Source organism: Passer domesticus, chromosome 8, assembly GCF_036417665.1.
Source record: "Passer domesticus isolate bPasDom1 chromosome 8, bPasDom1.hap1, whole genome shotgun sequence".
Taxonomy (NCBI): Eukaryota; Metazoa; Chordata; class Aves; order Passeriformes; family Passeridae; genus Passer; species Passer domesticus.
In genome coordinates this window covers 10,749,980-10,765,665 of record NC_087481.1, presented here as the reverse complement: position 1 = coordinate 10,765,665, position 15,686 = coordinate 10,749,980, and the positions used below count along the sequence as shown (strand labels likewise).

Sequence of the window (15,686 nt, the reverse complement as noted above, 5' to 3'; positions counted from 1 at the left end):
GACATCATCCCATTGTGGGATGCTCCGCCCAGGGGGAGGAGCCAAGCATTCCTACCTGCATATAAGCTGAGGCTTCTGACACCAGGAGCACCTTGGCTACTGGATTCCCAGAGGACCAGAGCTCCATCACCACCACTGGACCTTCAGAGGAAGACCAGACCCTTCTCCAGGATCACTGCCTTGACAGAATCACGATCATCACTGCAACAGGACTGCAGCCACCATTTAATGGGACTGCTACCAGCACCCTGACCAACAGGGTGCCAGGTTATATCCTGACTGTGTCAGTTTAAGGCAGTGTTTCTGTATCATTGTCTTGATCTTAATTTTCTTCTTAAATTGTAATTCTGGCTTAAAATCTCCCCCTGGTTTGCCCTCAAACCTGTACGAAACTCAATGCACTCATCTCTTGTTTTCCTCCCAAAACAGAATTTTACATCCCAAACCCACTGCCAGATGGAGGAGAAGGCTTCAAGGAAGAGGAAGATGCCCCGAGACACTCAGGCAGGTGAGGAGGAAGTCAGGGCGTCTTTCCTTATCTCTCCTGCTCCCTCTCCCAGCCCAGCACAGTACAAGTCTGCAGGACAGCCCCACTGCCAATGCCATCCTGCCAGGGATGCACTGGGAGGATTTCCTTCCCCTTCCCTCTGGCACAGAGGCAAATCCCATCCTCTCCTTGCCCTGTCTTCCTCAGACAAGCTGAGAATAGGGACCAGGGAGGACAAATCCCCATGGCAGAACCTCATGGAAGAGGCAGATTTGAGCGGCTCCATGGCACAGGAATCTAACAAGAAAGAAAATTCCCTGAGATCCCGCAGGAGGAGGGGCTTCAAACCCAGCCCAGTGTGCTCTGAGGAGGAAAGATCCACCCTGTGCCAGGAAGGTGGACAGAGCTTCAGCCAGGGCTTGGAGATGGTGGTCCATGAGCAGCTTCCTGATGGGGAGAAGCCCTACAGGTGCTTGGAGTGTGGGAAGAGCTTCAGGCAGAGCAGCACCCTGATCAGCCACCAGATGATCCACACTGGGGAATGGGCCTACGAGTGTGGGGAATGTGGGAAGGGCTTCAGCTGCAGCTCAAAACTTGTCAGGCATCAACGCATCCACACTGGGGAGAGGCCCTATGAGTGTCCTGAGTGCCAGAAGAGGTTTCACACCAGCTCAAATCTCCTCTGCCACCAGCGGATTCACACAGATGAGAGGCCCTTCCACTGTTCTGACTGTGGGAAGAGCTTCAAGTACAACTCCTACCTCATGAAGCACCAGCGCATCCACACTGAGGAGAGGCCCTACGAGTGTCCCCAGTGTGGGAAGAGGTTTCACATGAGCTCCAATCTCCTCCAGCACCAGCGGATTCACACAGATGAGAGGCCCTTCCGCTGCTCTGACTGCGGGAAGGGCTTCAACCGCAACTCCCACCTTGTCACCCACCGGCATATCCACACTGGGGAGAGGCCCTACAAGTGTCCCCAGTGTGGGAAGAGCTTCAGACAGAGCTCTCATTTGAGCAGACACCAACACAGTCACCAGTAAGGGAAGACATGCAAATGCTGCAACTGCAGGAAGAGCTTTGGGCACTGCTCCAACTTCATCCCCCACGGGAGAACCACGTTTGGAAGAGCCCTGGTGATACGTGTTCACTGTGATCCATGCTGGGAAGACACCTGTTCGTTTTCCTTCCCCTGCCAATGACATGATGTGACACTGAAGAACATGAGGGTCTGGCCAGGGCTGTGTCATTACATCTACTCCGACTCAGGTCATTGCCAGGCGCAGGAAAGGGACTCTCTCTATCTCCCCCTGAGGAGAAGGGTGTCCTTTCCAGGCAGGAGGAAATTATGGCCAGGAAGATGCAGTCAGTTGTGTTGTAGTTTTCCCTTTTTTATAACCCTTCTGTTGTCAATATTGTTTCTCTTACTGTTTGTTCTTTATCTCGTTGCTGTTCCAAATAAATTGTTCTTATCCCAGCCCAGGATCTTTGGTCTTTGTGCTTTCCATGGGAGGTGGGAGGGCAGCGAGCGGCAGTGCGGTTTTACTGGGAGCAGGACATTGGGGAATCCCATTCCTAAACCCCAGCCTGTGGAAACCGAGCATCCCAGCTGGTCCCAGCCCTGGTGGCCATGGCAACAGCCTTGGGAGCAGGTCCCTGGCTGGGGCTGGGGGAACCTCTTCCCTCTGGTGCCCAGGGACAGGACTGGAGGGAACGGCTGCAGCTGAGTCGGGGCAGGCTCAGGTTGGATCTCAGGAAAAGGTTTTTGCCCAGAGGCTGCTGGGGCAGTGCCCAGGCTCCCCAGGGAAGGCTCCCAGCTCCAGGGCTCTCTGAGCTCCAGCAGCGTTTGGACAGCGCTGCCAGGCCCAGGCTGTCATTGTTGGCGTGTCCTGTGCAGGGCCAGCAGTTGGACTCCAGGATCCTGATGGGTCTCTCCCAGCTCAGCCAATTCTGTGGATCTGGGATCCCATGACCCTGGGGATGGGGCTGCCAATGATTGCCATGGCAACGGGCTCTGGCTGCAGGCCTGAGCTGGTGTTCATGGCAACCACCCCTGGCATGGGGTCTGCATGGAGCTGCCAAGGGACTGAGCATGGCAACAGGGTCCTGGTGATGGTTGCCATGGAAACTGACCATAGCAACAGGGGGCTGGGGGTGGTTGCCTACTAAGGATCAGATTTGTCACAGGCCCTCAGAGGGGTTCCATGGGGACTTTCCAAGAGTCTCCAGGCTGTTCAAGAGCTGGAATGTCACAGGCAGAGACAGGGGCTCCATGGACACCTCCCAGGGGTTTCTGGGGATGGTAAAGAGCCCTGTGCTCAGAGACAGTCACAGCCATTCCATGGTGACATCCCAGGGCACCTTGGGCTGCAAAGGCACCGATTTGTCACAGGCGCTCACGGGGGCTCCACGGTGACATCGCAGGAGTCCCCAGGCTGCCAAAGAGCCGGGATGTCCCAGACACTCCCAGGGTTTCCTGTCATGGGCACAGCAGGAGCTTCAGGCAAAGTTTATTGGAGAAGCTCCTGTTAGGTCACGAGTTGCAGAAAGGATCCCAAATAGCCCCCAGAGATCCCCAAATGTCACTGTGGAGTCAGAGATGACACAGACTCAGGTCAGAAGGCTGAGAGCTAAAAGCCCCCGCTTTATTCAATCCTCTTCTTTTATACCTTGGTTTGCTACAAGTGGACCTCATTGGTCATTTAATCAACACATTTTACATGATTGGCTAATGAAGAAAACACCTTCCATTAAACAACTTTTTGGAAAAAAACCAACTTATTCCAAACACCACCTGTGGATAGTTTCCAATTCTTTCTCTCCAGCTCCCTAAAAGTTTCCAGACCAATTCATGGGAAAGCTTATCTTACTTTCTCTGTCTCTGACCACACTGTCATATCCACATCCAAATACTCCCAAGAACCTCCAGGCTTTCTAAACTTCTTCCATGAGAGGAACTGTGGAGCAGCTGGTTCCAATTGCACCCCAGAATTTTCAAGCATTCCTGTGTAAAGAATTATAAAGGTGGAATTAACCTTTATACAATTTGGTCCACAGGATTAAAGATGGGATACCATATATAAATATTTATATAAAATCTATTATGGTAATGATTAGACAAAATTTTCTTAATGAGAAATATTTACACGAAGATATAAGAGCTGTAACATATTATATAAAGCTCTAGGAAGTGATTTCAAAGCAACTGTGCTAAAGGAAAACCAGTTTTTAAGCAGAGATTTGTGTCACTCCCCCAGACCAATGACCGTGGGCAAATCCCTTTGGCTCAGCCTGGAGCAGTGACCTTGAGGGGTGTCCCCACTGCAGGGAGGAATCTCAACAACTCCCAAGAAGGGAAATGTCAGGAGACGCTGCTGTTAAAATTTGGGACAGGGCTTTTCTAGTCAGAAGTGCTTCCCTGACAGTTAGATGTGCCCAGGATGGGCCAGCTCAGCAGCTCTGCAGAAGCTCTCAGTGCTGTCCCTTGGTTCTTGCTTTCTCTGTGAAATATTCCATCCCTGCCACAGTTTCCTCTCCCTCTCAGGATGTCAGATTTGGGATGGAGAAATCTGGTTTCACCCGAATAGCAGCGTGACCCCCTCATTCATTTCCCACTGGGGCTTTGCAAAATGGGCCTTGCTGGAGTTGTTGGAGCCCATTGCAGGCAGAGCCTCCTGCTCCAGCAGGAACTGCCTTTCCTGTGCCAGGAGCAGGGCAGGTCCCGCTGCAGGAAAAGCCCCAGGCCAGCCCCAGCACAGGGAAGGGCTCGGGCACAAGGGCAGAGTGCCGTGCTGGGAGCTGTGCCAGGCAGAGCCTGAGGCACCAAAGGCACCTTGGCAGCAGCAGCTGCTTGCAGGCCATGGCCAGAAGCCTCCCTTGGCAGCCCGGCCTGGTGGCCAGCACTGCAGAGCTGCTGCCTCAGGGCTCATTTCTGCCTGGGCTCTGAAAAGCCACTTCTGCTCCAGGAGCCTGCCTGGGAAGCCATTGGCCCCAGCACCTTGGGGACAAGATATGAATGGGAAAACTCTTCATGCCAGTAGAGACAAGGCAGGGGCAGAGGAAAGGGGAGAGCCAGGCCCAGGGGACAGGGCTGCCATGGTGATGGCTGTGAGGTCACTGCCCCTGCAGCAGCCTGGCTGCCCTCAGCAGACATTCTGGCCAGAAGCGTTGTGATGGCACCCAGCACATCAGAGAACCCACACAACAGGAATTCTGTGCTTGGGGATGAATGGGTTTCACTGGGTCTGGCTGCAAAAAGGTCCTGCTCTTGGACAATTACTGTGATGGGGAATCCAACTGTGGAAGAACACAGTTGCAGTTTCGTGCACTCTCCTCATTGTAAAGTATTTCCTCCTTCTAACAAATGTAAATCCACCCTCATTCAGTTCACATATATTGAGCCTTGTTCTGTCACTGCAAGATTTGGGAGAAAATAATTTTGACCACTGTTTTCATTATAACAGACTTTGGAGAGGACCCAAAAACCTCTCAAGATGAGGTTTGGAGGCCTCATCCCATAACCAGCAGTGAGAGGCGGCAGACTCTGGGCTCATTGGTGTGGAGACTGAGGACAGAATATGAGTAGCCGGGGAGGGATTAAAGGGTGGTTTCACACATCTCGGAGTTTTTCTTTATTGTATAAAACAGCCAGAGAAAGAGATAATGGCACCAAGGGCAGCTTGGGAAGCCCAGACTGGACACCAGGAGAAAGGAATTTTCCTCCCGGGCAGGGCTGTGGTGCAATACATCCCCCAGAAGGAGCCTGGAGCAGCCCAAGGCTTTGTGTGGGCAGGCAGAGGCAGGCAGGAGGCAGAGCTGTCAGCAAAGGAAGAGGCCAGCCAGGTGGGGCAGCCGGGGGATGACGACAGGCTGCAGGGACAGAGGCACAGGGCAGGGACACTGTAGGACAGCCTGGGCTGCACAGGGCACAGGGATGTGCAGCAGCTGCAAGGCCCTGACAGAGCCAACTTGGGCAGCACTTTGGCCATGGCTGCTGGCCCTGGGCCTGAGCCAGGAGCAGGAGACAAGTGACCCTTGCAGGCCTGGGGCCTCATTGCCTCCTTGTCCCTGCTCAGCAGCCTGGCAGGGGCCGCCCCATGGTGCTGCCCTTGGCATTGCACATCCCCACATGCCAGAGCCCATCCCGGGAAGCGCCCTGAGCAAGGAGGGAGGGACAGGATCTGCCTGGCCAGGGGCTGGGGCTCAGGCCTTGGCCCTTTGCGTTCCTGAAACACATCCAGGTTTACTCAGCACCAGAGGCACCTTTCCCTTCCTTGTCTGAAGCTGTCATCACTGCCTCCAGTGTTCGGCTCTACCTGGAACCTGGGGACACATTCACATGAGTTGTGTCCCCCAGTGGACCCCATTTAAACTACAAGAAATGTCTATGTTTCAGCTTAACTTGGAGTTCTTGAGAAGCTTTTTGAGCACACTCCAAGGGACTGAGTCTGATGCAAAGAGCACAAAGCCCCAGAGGGTGATTAAAGTCCTGCTGCTGTGTCTGTGCTGCTGAGCTGGGCCGGGCTCCTGGCCCAGAGGCAGCTCCTGGCAAGGGCAGCACTGCAGAGAGACAGCTCTGGCCAGGAGCAGCTCCTGTGGACAGCCCAGCAGGGCTGGGGCACTGCCAGGGCAGCTCAGGAACACCAGCAGGGCACAGCCAGAGCTGACAGGGGCTCAGCACTGGCAGGGGCTGGGGGATGTCCCAGAGGGGGCTGTGTCACAGCAGCACCTCTGTGGCTGTGTCCTAGAGGCACAGAGCAGCTGTGATGTCAGCAAGGGGCTGTGTGACAGCACAGAGTGGGCTGGGTGAGGTCACAGGTTGGGCTATGACATCACAAAGTTTGTTGTGTGAGGTCACTGAGCAGCTGCAGCATCATAGAGGAGACTGTGTGACAACACAGAGCAGGCTGTGACATCATGGCATGGCTGTATGACATCATAGAGGAGACTGAGGTCAAAGTGTGTGCTGTGACATTAGAGAGTGGCAGCATGACATAACAGAGAGGGTTTTGTGACATCACTGAGGGTGTTGTGACATCACAGAGCTGTCTGTGACATCATGGAGTAGGGTATGAGGCAATAGAGCAGATCCGGACGTAACAGCTGGTGGCTCTGTGACATCAGCGAGTGGGTTGTGACATCACTAGGTGGCTGTGCAACATCATAGAGAAGACCGTGACATCACAGAACAGACTGTGACATCCCAAAGCAACTTTCTGACATCACAGAGTCTTCTGGGACATCACAATGCAGCTGCATGACATTCCAGGGTGACATCCCAGAATTGGCTCTGTGACAAAACAAGGGTGCTGTATGACATCCCAGAGTGGGCTGTGACATCACAGGTGACTGTGTTAAATCATAGGGTGCTCTGTGACATCACAAGATGCTGTATGAGATCACAGGTGGCTGTGTGACATCCAAGGGGCTGTGTGACATCACAGGGTGGCTGCTTGTCCCTGCTCAGCAGCCTGGCGGGGGCCGCCCCATGGTGCTGCCCTTGGCATTGCACATCCCCACATGCCAGTGTCCATCCCGGGAAGAGCCCTGAGCAATGAGGGAGGGACAGGATCTGCCTTGCCAGACACTGGGGCTCAGGCCTTGGCCCTTTGCATTTCTGAAACACATCCAGGTTTGCTCAGCACCAGAGACACCTTTGCCTTGTTTGTCCCCAGCTGTCATCACTGCCTGCAGTGTTCTGCTCTACCTGGAACCTGGGGACACTTTCTCAGTCATGTCCCTCAGTGGGACCCATTAAAACTTCAAGAAACTTTGGAGTTTCAATTTAACTTTGAGTTCTGGAGAAGTCTTTGGAAGGCTCTCTCAGGGACTGAGTCTGATGTAAACAACACCCAAGTCCCAAGAGGGTCATTAAAGTCTTTGTTCTGTGTCTGTGCTGCTGAGCTTTAAAGGAACAGCTCTTCCCAGGACCAGCTCCTCTCCCAGCCCAGCAGGGCTGAGGGCTCTGCCTGCAGGCACTGAGGGGACAGGAGCCAGGCAGAGACAGGCTGAGGAAGTCATTGAGCTGAAACTTCACTGGGGGAAAGATCTTCACAGCCCTCCACATGGTGAGTCAGTGGATGCAGGGCAATGTCCCCTGTGCTCCTGGAGGGATCTCCTGAAGCCAGCACACCCCACAGCCTGGGGGATGTGCCAGGAGGACTCTCCCAATTTCTCTGTGGCAGGGGAGCAGGAGGAGGAGGAGGATGTGCTGCAGAGCAGGGCTGCCCTGGGCACCATCAGAGGGACAGGGCAGGATGGCTCCTGCTGCCAGGGATGGCTGCAGGGGGTGAAGCTGGGGCTGCAGCCAGGGCTGCCAGGGCTGTCCTGCAGAGCAGGTCCTGCAGCCCTCAGGGCTCTTGGCCAGCCCAGGGGATGTGCCACCTGCCAGGGGCAGCTCTCAACCTGCCTGGCAGCTCCCCATGGACACTGCAGGGGAGAAGTTGGAGGTGGCAGGAGCAACCCCCATCAGGGCAGATTCCTCCTGCTGTGGAGATGGTGCTGCATGGCCAGGGCTGCTCTCAGCTTTCTCCTAAAGGGAAGGGGCTGTCAGCTTTGGCTGTGTCACTGAGACTCCTGCACTGTCAGCCTGGGCATGAGCAGATGTGCCTCAGATCTCCCTCAGAAATTGCCTCCTCAGCCTCCTCTCCCTACAGACAGCAGCAGCAGCACCTTGGCTTGCAGCATCTCTGTTTGTCTGCCCTGTCCTTAGGGCCCTGCTGCCAGGGATATGCCCCTGGGCAGTGCCCTGTGTTGGGAGGGGTCTGCAGGGCAGAGCTGAGCCCCCAGGGCTGGGCTGGGCTCTGGCAGCACTGGCAGGGACAAGGCTTGGGTAGAGAGAAACAGCTCCAAATAGGCACAAGTGCAGGCAGCAGACAGCCAGACCAACCTTTGGCATCCCTCCCTGTCCAGCTGCACAGGGAAAGCGAGAAGGGTTTGGAGAGATTGATTTTGAAACTGGAGTGTTCAAAAAGGCCACGTTATTTTTAAGTACACTTTGAAATTTGTCCATCCTGTACCAGAGGCAGGTGAAATGAACAAAGGACACCTGTGTGGGACCAGCAGGTTTGACTGCTCTGGGGCACAGGGAGCCCTGTTTTCCCTCTGGGCTCCCCAGTGTTCAGGCTGAGAGCAGTGCTAAGAACAAGACATCAGCCCCTTCCAGAAAACACGTAGTTACTTAGCAGCCAAACCTAAATTAAAAAAAAAAAAGTAAATGAAATTTCCCCAAAGAAAGAGAAGCAATTTTGAGTGATTGTGTAAGAAATTAGCAGAGGATTGACTCAAGGTACTTTGTCCAGATTATAATTGTCTTTGAATAGCTCATAATACCCAGAGTGAAGAAATGTCCAACAGCAGCTCCATCAGCCACTTCCTCCTGCTGGCATTGGCAGACACGCGGCAGCTGCAGCTCCTGCACTTCTGCCTCTTGCTGGGCATCTCCCTGGCTGCCCTCCTGGGCAAGGGCCTCATCATCAGCGCCGTAGCCTGCGGCCAGCACCTGCTGCCCCTGGGCAGTGCCGGAGCTGGGAGGGGTCTGCAGGGCAGAGCTGAGCCCCCAGGGCTGGGCTGGGCTCTGGCAGCACTGGCAGGGCCCAGCCCTGGGCACAGGGAAGCAGCTGCTGGCAGGGACAGCTCCAGGCAGCAGAGCCCTGGGCAGGCAGTGAGGGGAAAGTGCCCCCAAGCTGGGCTGGGATATTTAAAGTCCTCTCCTAATTCACCTATTCCATTATTACTTTTCTTACAGATCCCCTTGCCAAGGAACAACAAATGTCCAACAGCAGCTCCATCAGGCACTTCCTCGTGCTGGCATTGGCAGACACGCGGCAGCTGCAGCTCCTGCACTTCTGCCTCTTGCTGGGCATCTCCCTGGCTGCCCTCCTGGCCAACGGCCTCATCATCAGCGCCGTAGCCTGTGGACACCAGCTGCACACGCCCATGTTCTTCTTCTTCCTGCTCAACCTGGCCCTCAGCGACCTGGGCTCCATCTGCACCACTGTCCCCAAAGCCATGCACAATTCCGCTGGGACACCACGACCATCTCCTACACAGGATGTGCTGCTCAGGGTTTTTTTTTTTGTGTTCTTCATCTCAGCAGAATATTTTCTCCTGACCATCATGTGCTATGACTGCTACGTGTCCATCTGCAAACCCCTGCACTACGGGACCCTCCTGGGCAGCAGAGCTTGTGCCCACATGGCAGCAGCTGCCTGGGCCAGTGCCTTTCTCTATTCATTGCTGCACACAGCCAATACATTTTCTCTGCCCCTGTGCCATGGCAATGCCCTGGGCCAGTTCTTCTGTGAAATCCCCTAGATTCTCAAACTCTCCTGCTCACACTCCTACTTCAGGGAACTTGGGCTCATTGTGTTCAGTGCCTCCTTATTATTTGGCTGTTTTGTGTTCATTGTTTTCTCCTATGTGCAGATCTTCAGGGCTGTGCTGAGGATCCCCTCTGAGCAGGGACAGCACAAAGCCTTTTCCACCTGCCTCCCTCACCTGGCCGTGGTCTCCCTGTTCATCAGCACAGTCATGTTTGCCTACTTGAAACCCCCCTCCGTGTCCTCTCCGTCCCTGGATCTGGCCCTGTCAGTTCTGTACTCAGTTGTGACTCCAGCCCTGAACCCCCTCATCTACAGCCTGAGGAACCAAGAGCTCAAGGCTGCAGTGTGGAGACTGATGACTGGATGCTTTCAGGAACATTAAACCGCTCATCAATTTTGGCAAATCTTTTGTAATAAAGGTTGTCTTTGATACTTCTTGTTGGTTTGGTTGTGTTTCATTTTTTTTCCCCTTTGTTTTAGTTTTTTCATATTGTCTACAAAGTAGGGTCATTGTTTGTGCCATTTCTCATTTTGTTTCTCTACACATTCACCGTGGCCGCAGACTGTGTCACTGAGGGGGTGTTTTCTCAGTGGCTTTAAAGGAATGAAAGGATCTCCCAGCAAAGTGTTCTGCAGAGATGCCCTTTTGTTGCCTTCTCTGGAGCTGCAGCAGCAATGTCTGTGTGCAGAGCTGGGGCAGATCAGTGCTGGCACAGCAGCTGTGCCCAGCAGCAGCAGCAGCACTTGGTGTTGCCAGTGCTGCTGCCGTGGCCCTGCCCCGCTGCCCTGGTGGCCCTGGTGTTGCTGCAGGGCCTGAGTGCTCTCAGGGCCGGGCACAGTCCTGGGGGTGGCAGTGCCGGGGCTGCAGCAGGGACAGGCCATGGGCATTGCTGGGGCAGCGCTGACGCCTCAGGCCAGGCCCTGGGGGCTGCAGGCTCCTTGCCCAGGCTCTCTCAAGAACACGGCTAGGCCAATGCTCAGCACAGAAAAGCCCCAGGGTGAGCACCCCCAGGCTGGCCATGGGCAGGCTGGGGGCAAACAGCATGGCTGGGGCTCTGCAAGGGCCCTGGGGGAGACGGGAAGGAGCAGCAGAGCAGGGGCTGATCCATCCCCAGTGCGCTGCACAGCCCAGGGCAGCGTCCCAGAGGGTCCTCATGGAGCTGCCAACAACATCCCCCCTCTGCAGCCCTGGCCTCTCCCCCAGCTCACACAGGTGCCGCATCCTTGCAGGCACAGCCACGGCAGCACTGGCTCAGGAGCCCCTGTTTGCATTGCACACAGCAGGCAGGAGCAGCCCCATGCTGCTGCTGTGGGGACATGAACCTGAGGGAGCACAAATGCCATCAGCCCCTGGGGCCAGCAAGGGCTGGGGGACACCAGGGAAACCACTCAGCTTTGTCCTGGCCTCTGCAGTCAGCCAGAAAGTTTGTTCCCATCAGCTGGGAGTTTCCTGTGCCACTGCAGACGCTGTTGCTCAGAGCCAGGGCTGCCTGGCAGCCACCCCCAAACTGCCCTGAGCATTTCCTTGGCTTCACCTTTGCGTTCTTTACTCTTCCTTGGTCTAGATTTCTTCCTATTGTCCACTGCTGTTCCCTGCCCTGCAAACAGCCCATCCCTGTTTGCCCTTTCCTCTCTGGCCCCACTCCCCATTCCAGTTCCTGACTTGGCACCATCCCCTGGGGAGCAGGATCATCCTCCAAGTGCTGCAGGAATTGTCGGCAGGCTCCTGCAGTGCCTGGTCCTGCTCCCTTGCCAGAGGCACCCCAGGCCAGGGGGGCACATCTGGGCTGCTGTGTCTGCCTGTGGGGCTCCCTGTTCTGGGCAATGAGGAGGAGCTGCAGAGGCTCTGCAGGACTGACAGGATGGGCTTTGGGGCTGGCAGGAGAAGCTGAGGCACCTGGGCTGCTGGAGCTTCTGAAGAGGAGGCCCAGGGCTCATCCTGCACCTGCTGCAAGGGTGGTTTCAGAGAATCACAGAATCAGCAAGGCTGGAAAAGACATTGGAGGTTATTAAGTCCAACCTGTGCCCTGACACCGCCTTGTCTCTCCTGGGCCTCCTCTTCTCCAGGATAAACAGCCCCAGCTCCCTCAGGCGCTCCTCACAGGACTTGTGTTCCAGACCCCTCACCAGCCTTGTTGCCCTTCTCTGGACACACTCCAGCCCCTCCATGTCCTTCCTAAATTGGGGTCCCAGAACTGGACACAGCACTCGAGGTGCTGCCCAACGAGTGCTGAGCACAGGGGAAGAATCACTACCCTGCTCCTGCTGGCCACACCATTCCTGATCCAGGCCAGGAGCCATTGGCCTTCTTGGCCACCTGGGCACACTGCTGCCTCATGTCCAGCCTGCTGTCCATCAGTGCCCCCAGGTCCCTTTCTGCCTGGCTGCTGTCCAGCCACTCTGTCCCCAGCCTGTAGCACTGCAGGGGTTGTTGTAGCCAAAGTGCAGGACCCGGCACTGGGACTTGTTCAACCTCACCTTGTTGGATTTGGGCCCTGGATCCAGCCTGTCCAGGGCCCTGTGCAGAGCCCTCCTACCCTCCAGCAGATCTGCACTTGAACCCAGCTTGGTGTCATCTGAAAATTTGCTGGTGCTGGACTCAATCCCCTCATCCAGATCATCTATGCAGATATTCAAATCCACTCTGGCCACCTCTGATCCCTCTGCCATCCTGTGATGGCACTCAAGGTGATCTGTTCCATAGCCTTGCCTGGCACTGAGGTCAGGCTGACAGGCCTGGAGTTCCTCAGATCCTCCTTCCTGCCCTTCTTGGGGATGGGCTCACATTGGCACCTCCACTCCTCTGGGGCCGCCCTGCTGATCCAGGACTGATGGTAAATGATGGAGAGCAGTTTGGGGAGCTCATCCACCAGCTCCCTCATCCCCCTAGGATGGATCCCATCCGATCCCATCCACCTGTGAGCACCTGAGTGGTTCAGCAGCTCCCCAGCTGCTTCCTCCTGGATTGCAGGGGGATGTTCTGCTCCCTGTGCCCATCTACCAGCTCAGGAGAACACTTGTCCTGAGGACAACCTGTCCTAATATTGAACATTGAGACAAACAAGGTATTAAGGAGCTCAGCCTTTTCCTTATCTTTAGTTATTTTATTCTCTGCTGCATCCAATAAAACATAGAGGTTCTCCTTATCCCTCCTTTTGCCATTAATTTTTTTTTTTTTTTTAATACAAGCCGCCACATGAAATTCTAACTGAGTTATCACCTCTCCCCTTTTCTTTCTGTGTAACCTAACATCATCTTTGGAGACCTCCTGAGTTTTAAATAATGTTTTCCCCTGAGTCCCCACAAAAGCTCCATGGGCATCCTGGACAGTAATTTTCCTCACTAGCTCATCTTTTTCCACACTGGGACAGGGTGCTTCTCCCCCTTTAAGATTATTTTCTTGAAATGTCTCTCTCCTTCCTGGACCTCTTTGTTTTTAAGGGCTGTTTCCCATTAAAAGATCAGTAACTGATTTGATACTCCCCAAATATGCATTCTAAATAGGCCAAAGTCTGCCCTACCTAATTCCAGTGTAGATGTTTTGTTGCTGCCCCTCCTGCTTACCCAGAATATTGAAAACTTGATTATTTCATGGTCACGGTGCCCCAGGCAGCCTCTGACCACCACATCTGCCACCAGCCCTCCTCTGTTTGTGAACAGCAGCAGACAGAGCTTTCCTTGGCAGTGGGAGTGTTACCAAAAATCCGTAAAACAGAAAACTCCTTAAGCCCAATGTAGCATTAAGAAGCAGCATTCTTTATTCAGCTGGATGCATGGGGGAGAGCTCCTCCCAAAGCCCTGCATGCTGAGTACAGGAAAGTTTCTGTTTATTTTCTGTATTTTGCACACATATTCATTGATTGTCCCAGACTAAACACACATATGATAATCATTTCCCCAAAATCATTGACATATTTCCCCTCCTCTTTACCCATGAGTTCTTCTGCCCTGGGGGTCTCTCTGGTGGTCCCTGGTGGTCTGGACCCCAATGTTCCTGTGGGCCTGGCTGAGCTGGCAGGACACTGAGGCTGGTGAGCTTCCAGTTCCCCTTCTCACACAACGGGCACTGTGTGCTTTCCACAGGCCTGGGGTTTTGGAGAACAAGCTCCAGGTGTCAGCTCACATGAGCTCACAATTTATCCTCTGGTAACATGAGGTCACAGAGTGGGCTATGACATAACAGAGTGGGTTATGTGAGGTCATTAAGCAACTCTGACATCATAGACTGCATCTGTGACATCACAGAGCCAGCAGTGACATCACAGAGCAGAGGTCTGACATCCCAGAGCAGACTATGACATCACAGAGGGGGGAAATGCAATGTCATTGAGCAGCTATGACATCATAGGCCATCTCTGTGACATCACAGAGCCAGCAGTGACCTCACAGGGCAGAGGTCTGACATCACAGAGCAGACTGTGATATCACAGAGTTGGCTGTGGCATCAGAGACCAGCTGTGTGACATTAGAGAATGAGCTGTGACCTCACAGAGCAGGTTGTGACATCCCAGAGGGGCTGTGTGACATCCCAGGAGGGCTGTGTGAGGTCACTGGGTTGCTCACTCAGCCCCAGCTCCCCCTCACAGTTTCTCCCAACAAGTCCAATGCTGTTCATGCCCAGCGGGGTCCCTGTCCCCTGGTATCCCCCCGCTCCACCTGGAGCCACAGCCTCCAGCAAAGGATGTTCCACAGGATCCAGCCCAGAGCCTGACATGGGGACAAGGGGCCAGGGCTGTGTGACCAGGACATCAAGGACGTGGATGATCCAGGTCACTGTGACCGGGTTTGGGTTCTCCAGGGCAGGAAAGATGTCTGGCAGCTGGAGCAGGGTTAGGGAAGGGCCTCCAAGGTGGGGGCTGGAGCCCTTGGGCTGTGAGCAGAGGCTGAGGGAGCTGGGCTTGTCCAGCCTGGGGCAGGGAAGGCTGAGGGGCTCCTCATCCCAGCCTGGCAGTGCCAGCCAGGAGGGGATGGAGAACACAGAGCCAGGCTCTTCACCGGGGGCCTGGTGGGAGACAAAAGCCAATGGGTGGAAGGGGAAAGAGGGGAGATCAGCCAGGACAGGAGGAGATTAAATGAGTCAGGCTGGTTTCAGCATTTCCTCAACACCAAAAGCAGCCTGAGCCCCTTCTCCATCCACCACTGACAGCTTTGCAAATCAGGAATTCTTTGAGCTGCTTTGCCCCCACTCCAGGATGAGCATCCTGATACAAGAGATTTAATGGACCTGGCCCCAGTCCTGAGCCCTGGGGACACCCCTGGATGTGACTCCATTCCTCAGCTGCTCTGAGTTCCAGAGGTTGGATGAGGGAAATGGCAGTGTGATAAATGAATATGAGTAGTGCTAACAATACTTAAATTTTAGAAGAAGTAATAGAGGAAAAGGATATGTTATTAGTGTCACAAAACAAATGTTTTCAGATGTTAATGAGAAAATAGGATCCTGGATGTAGTTCGACATAAGGAACATTCCAAAATGGAATAGGCCTCAGGATAACTAGAGAATCAGCCTTGAAATGGCTGAAAATGGGATGATTCCAGGTATCTACGAAATAATAAGGCTTTTTTTTGGAATATAATGCTGGCTTCTATAACACAAGACTTGGGGCACATGTGCAATGAGTGGGGTTGCTCAAAGGACAGTGATGATGAGGAGAAGCCTTCATCGGATGTGAGCACCAAAGAGCCAGAAGACCCCTGAGCAACAAGCAGAGCATGTGCTGTGCAGTATAGTGACATAAATTTCAAGAATAGAAAATAGGAGGAGATTTGCAGGGAAAAAAAGTGATGAATATGTATTAGCATAGAGGATATAAATTGTGTTTGGATTCCTGTTCTTTTTGTACATGAGGCAGGGTGAGAAAAACCCCGCCCATGCC

The 15,686-nt window shown here is 54.1% G+C and overlaps 2 pseudogenes; one reads left to right on the top strand and one right to left on the bottom strand.

Annotated features, from left to right (window-relative positions):
- LOC135305589 (zinc finger protein 850-like) overlaps window positions 1-15,686 on the bottom strand; it is a 652,086-nt pseudogene that overhangs the window by 120,465 nt on the left and 515,935 nt on the right.
- Window positions 1,012-10,192, top strand: LOC135306018 (olfactory receptor 14J1-like; annotated as a pseudogene).